This window comes from Anastrepha obliqua, chromosome 4, assembly GCF_027943255.1.
Source record: "Anastrepha obliqua isolate idAnaObli1 chromosome 4, idAnaObli1_1.0, whole genome shotgun sequence".
NCBI lineage: Eukaryota > Metazoa > Arthropoda > Insecta > Diptera > Tephritidae > Anastrepha > Anastrepha obliqua.
Window position 1 is genome coordinate 63,954,382 of NC_072895.1, and position 5,440 is coordinate 63,959,821.

Consider the following 5,440-nt stretch of genomic DNA (forward strand, 5'->3'; position numbering starts at 1 on the left):
GACATCGTAAGCATTAACTTTGCTTCGTTTGAACAATTTTAGTAAGTGCAATGAAGAACACTTTCAGTGCTTAGTGCGTTGACGAGACTGTACACAAAGTTCAATATGACTCCAGCCAAATTCGGCTTTTCCTTGAATTGCTTACGAAGTTTTGTGATTCACTTTTGACATTTAAGTTAAAGGTGAATTATGTACATACTCGCATGTATTTGTTGGAAGTAATTTATCGATAGATATGTATGTAGATTTTTTTTTTTTTTGTTGGCACAACTAGCAAGTGCAGCACTCAGACATTAATCAAGTCCATTGTACTACACTTGGATGTATGTAGATTACTTCGAGGTTTGCACTTCGACTTCATGGCCTTTTGTGTCCTATCGAAGCATTAAAAATGAGTGAATTACAAAGTGTTAAACGATTTTTTGTTCTTTACTTTTACACTTCACTTAATTTATCTTTCCTGAATAAATATTTAAACTTACTGGCACACTTAAATTATATCGCCAATGGAAACTATGCAGAATGAAGAAATTCATGGAGTATTGGAAAAATATTTTGACAAAGCTTCACAAAAATAGATACAGCTAATTAAGTGGTTCAACTTTTTGATGATAAAAATGATTGAGGATTCTACCTGCACTCTTGTGCCTGCAACAGTTTGAGACTGGGCTTTGAGCACCAAGGAGCCATCGAGATAATGTCCAGAAGACTCGGCAATGATACTTGGGTGGGAACAGTTTTTTGAAAACACATATCGTTTCTTTTCGTGCATTTAAACTCAAAGAAAATATTACATCAAATTTCGAATTGTAGCGATCTGTCAACGAAATGGTGCTCACGATTGCCTGCTTCACGATAGTAGAAAAATGCCTAATCGTTATTGCGATATCTTCAAATCGTTTTAAATTTCGTTTCACGTAACAGTTTGAGTTGCTATGTATGTCTGTACATATTTTCAATTTAATGTCCGTTGTTGCACTATGGAGAAATACAATATCGTTTTAAAATAATATTTTCTATCCAAATGCACTGCCTTCATTTTAACCAATTAGAAATTAAACAAATTCCATTACACAATTCACAACGAAAAGCTATATAGATACTCTTACTCTTACACCCTTTATTTGGTGTTTGGCCGAGCTTCTCTTCCTATTTGTGGCGTGCGTCTTCAGGTTGTTGCACAATTTGAGGAGCCTACAGTTTTAGCTAGCACCGAACGGCAAACGGTTTTCTATGAGGAGCTTTTTTTTGGCAGAGGTTTACACGCGGAGTTTTGCCATCGCCTGTCGAGGGGCGACTGCTGGAAAAAAGCTTTCTATTATTTGATGTTTCGTGCACGGAGATTCGAACCTGTGCACTTCCTAATGGTAGTCAAGCCCCAAGCCATTCGGCTACGAAGGAAAAAGTAATTTGATCTAAAAATTTAACTAAAGGGTTTTTCAATAAGGGCGGGTAGATGTTGAAATGGAATAAAATGGCGTTTGATGTGTGGCACGTAGCGCCGTCCTGCTAGAACCACATGTCGTCTAGCCATGATGATTTGGCATAAACAACTGAATAATAAACAAAAGATTTGACAAATGTCACCAAAACAAAATGGCTGCCACATGACGCCAAAATCGACCCGCGCCAATTGAAAAACCCTTCAAAAGTAAACACCTGCAGCTATATATGTAAATACATATGTACATCCATATGTTTATCCATATGCATGGGAGGGCATGGGATGATGGAAATCTTTATTTTGACTTTTACGGGCTCCATCGCTTGTCAGTTTATATATGAATACTGCGGCTGTCTAGTTCACAAGTGTCAAATATGATTGATGTACGACGCCATTTGCAAAAAGATAAGTTTTCCGATAGGTTAATTAATTTTGCGCCACCTTGAATCGTGAATCATCGTTCATATAAAATAGTTGGAACGACTATCGCTTTAAAGTTACGTGGCGCATGCCCAGTATTCTTATTTACTTGTGACTCCACTTCAAGCTTTAACCTGAACTTTATATATATATATATATATATATATATAATTGGCGCGTACACTTCTGTTATGTGTTTGGCCGAGCTCCTCCTCCTATTTGTGGTGTGCGTCTTGATGTTGTTCCACAAATGGAGGGACCTACAGTTTCAAGCCGACTCCGAACGGCAGATATTTTTATGAGGAGCTTTTTCATGGCAGAAATACACTCGGAGGTTTGCCATTGCCTGCCGAGGGGCGACCGCTATTAGAAAAATGTTTTTATTAATTTTGCTTTCACCGAGATTCGAACCAACGACCTCTCTGTGAATTCCGAATGGTAATCACGCACCAACCCATTCGGCTACGGCGGCCGGAACCTGAACTTTAACTAATAACAAATTGGGCACTTTCAGTATGCAAGTCCGAACATTAGAAGTTTAAGAACATCTTCAAAAACTGAGAAATCAAGGCAGATCTTTGCTCAAAACTTCAATATCAAGAATTATTAACAAATACTTTTTCCTAACACGATCGTGGTTCCAAATACGAGTATAAATCGGATTTTATTGTGTTTGCCTTTATAAATTCCAAAACATTTCGGAAATTTGATAAGACATCATTCATTACACAAACGAGCACTGAAGAAGAATATGAGAAAATAAGGTCTTCTGCTCACCAACCGAAATTCCGCGCCTGATGGGGGGGAAAAATTCAGTATCAAACTCAAAAAAAAAAAAAAAATTAACGATAGTGAAAATCCAACTTTTCATCTAGGACCAGATTAATCATGTCGGTTATTTTTGGCAATGCAGTTCCTGGGGCGCCTTTATGCTTCTTTGTAATAATTTGAAAGGATTTTCCAATGTTTTTGTTTCTTGGTGCCAAAAGAATTGCATTTTCGCATTTGAATCTGCATCTATGTTATACTCTCGCCTTTATGATGGAAAAGAAAATAAGCTAAAAAAATACATTATTATTGCTGTATTTACTTCGAAGTCATTTCTGCTGTAGATGAGGAGAACAAAGGTATATATAAAAGAAAAATAATAAATAATTAAAATTTCTAATTTTAGATAAGTACATATACAGCGCACGCTCGATAACGTGAACTAATTCAAACCAAGGCAGTTCACGTTAACAAAAGTGTTCACGTTTTGGAATGCCCAAAAAGACTAAGTAAATATATTTTTTCACATTTTATTCTTGTTTTCGTTACATATTAATTGATAATTAAGTCATACGATGGTTTTATTTTAAAAAATCAGTCATCTTCTTTTTTCAATAACCCACATACATATCTTTGAGCATATCTGCGAACGCGAACGAACCTTAGGATTTAAACTACTAAGGAGGTCGACGGTGTTGCTCATCAAGGTGCGAAGTTCAGCTTCCAATTTTTCTTTTAAAACCGCCAACGGAACATAGTCTTTGGGATCATCATTGCTTGTCGCAAAATTTAAAATACTGTTACAGCACTTAGCTATTGTTGCTTCACCGACACGTAACCAAGCCGCATCCAAAAGATTTTTGGCTGTTTTTAAGTTAATTTTTTTCAACGTCTCGAGCAAATCAGACTTTGTCGTGCTATTGAAGCTAGAAGGCTGTTTTTGTAATGCAACTTAGTTATTTTTATTGCATTCTGATCCATCGGTTGAATGAGAGGAGTAACGTTTGGTGGCATAAACATTGCCAAAACTTGCCCATTCTCCGTTGTCAGTTCAGCTTCATTTGGGTGAGAAGGAGCGTTGTCGATTAGGAGGAGAGCTTTAATTGGTAAGGCTTTATCCTTTAAAAACGATGTAACCTTAAAAACAACCAGCTAACCTTAAAAATCGGACAAAACTTAAAAGGAATATTCACATGTGAAACAAATGACTCATGAAACCATTGCTTGAAAATAGCCTACGTCTTCCAGGCGGATTTCGAGCTCTTATTGTCGGTGAGACACAGAAAGCTTTTAAAGCAGCGTGGATTCTTCGCCTTTCCAATTATCAAAAACTTAAGCCTGTGGGATCCAGTGGCGTTTGAACAGCATAAAAACGTGATTCGCTGCTTCTCGGACTTTACCCCTGGGGCTCTCTTCTCCAAACTTTACGTGTACGTTTTCTCTGGCAAACGTCTCCAGAATAACCCCGACTCATGAGTATTATATAACTGATCGTTGCACAACACCAATTCGGCCATTTTAGCTTTAAGTTTTTCTTTAAACGGAGCCACTAGCTGAGGTTGCGAAGACAGTTTTGCGCCTGATATTTTAAGAAGACGAATACCGTACCTCTTCTTGATTCCTTGGAGCCATCCATCACCGGCGAAGAAGTTTGCTTCATTTTCTTTAAATTTAGCATGCAGTGTCTTTGCCTTTTCTTTCAACATTGGAGCACTTACTGGCCAATTTTTATCTCGCATTCGGATAAACCAACGATTAAAAAGTCTCTCCATTTTGGGCAACTCTGAAGAACGCAGTGTTTTTCTATTTCCAGGTCCACAATACGTGTTGTTTACGCATTTTAAAATCACTTGCTTTTTCGCTTTAATTTTACAAATTGTTGATTTAGCAACATTATATTTCTTTGCTAAAATCATCACAGATGAGCCTTTTTTTTATTTTTAAAGAGCCGAGATTTTCAGCCTTTTGTTTTAATGTCAAGCACACGGGTTTTTCAGAACTCATTTTCACCAGAAAACATAAGTCGAAACACTCTTTGCAAAACCAAAACCGCGACTGAAATATTTTACTCCTTACATGCAATTACGAATAAAATGCCTATTTTATAATTAAAATTACTTCAGATCAATGTAAACTACATTCAAATAATTGTAACGTTTATTGTTCATGTTATAGAGCTTTTTGGGTTTGTTCACGTTTTAGAGTAGTCAATGCACAAAAATGTCTGTTCACGTTTTGGGGTGTTCACGCTTTAGAGCGTTCATGTTATCGAGGGTGCGCTGTATATGTATGTACATATGTACATTAGGATGCGCCAATTCCTATGGAATGATTTTTCTCGACATGGTTCCTAGATTCGAATTCTACTCATAATTCTAAGAAAAAAGTTCATTACAACATAGCTCTAAAATCAATTTCGCACCCAACAAATTTTAAAAGAAGCTATTTTTATTTGGTATGAAAAATGAGAGAAAGTTATGTTTATGTTCAAAGTAAAAAGAATGTAAAACCAAAATAATTTTACAAGCAAATTATAAGAAAAAGTGTTAAAAATTACAAAAACAACAAAAATTTGGAAATACTGTAAAATTCAAATAATTTTGGGTTGTTTACTAGTTTCAATTTGATTTACGTACTATTAGCATTCATAATACAAGGTGGAGCAAAATTAATCACCCTATCGGAAGTTTTGTAATTTCAGCGAATGGCGTCGTGCGGGAATCATATTTGACACGTGTGCAGTATACAAACAGACAAGCAATAGCGCGCGCAAAGCTTAAAATAAAGACTTTCATCACTCAACATCAT

At 36.2% G+C, this 5,440-nt stretch overlaps 1 pseudogene; it reads right to left on the minus strand.

The window, feature by feature from the left end:
- Positions 1 to 332: 332 nt before the first annotated feature.
- Positions 333 to 4,292, minus strand: LOC129244189 (jerky protein homolog-like; annotated as a pseudogene).
- Between the last annotated feature and the right edge of the window lie 1,148 nt (positions 4,293 to 5,440).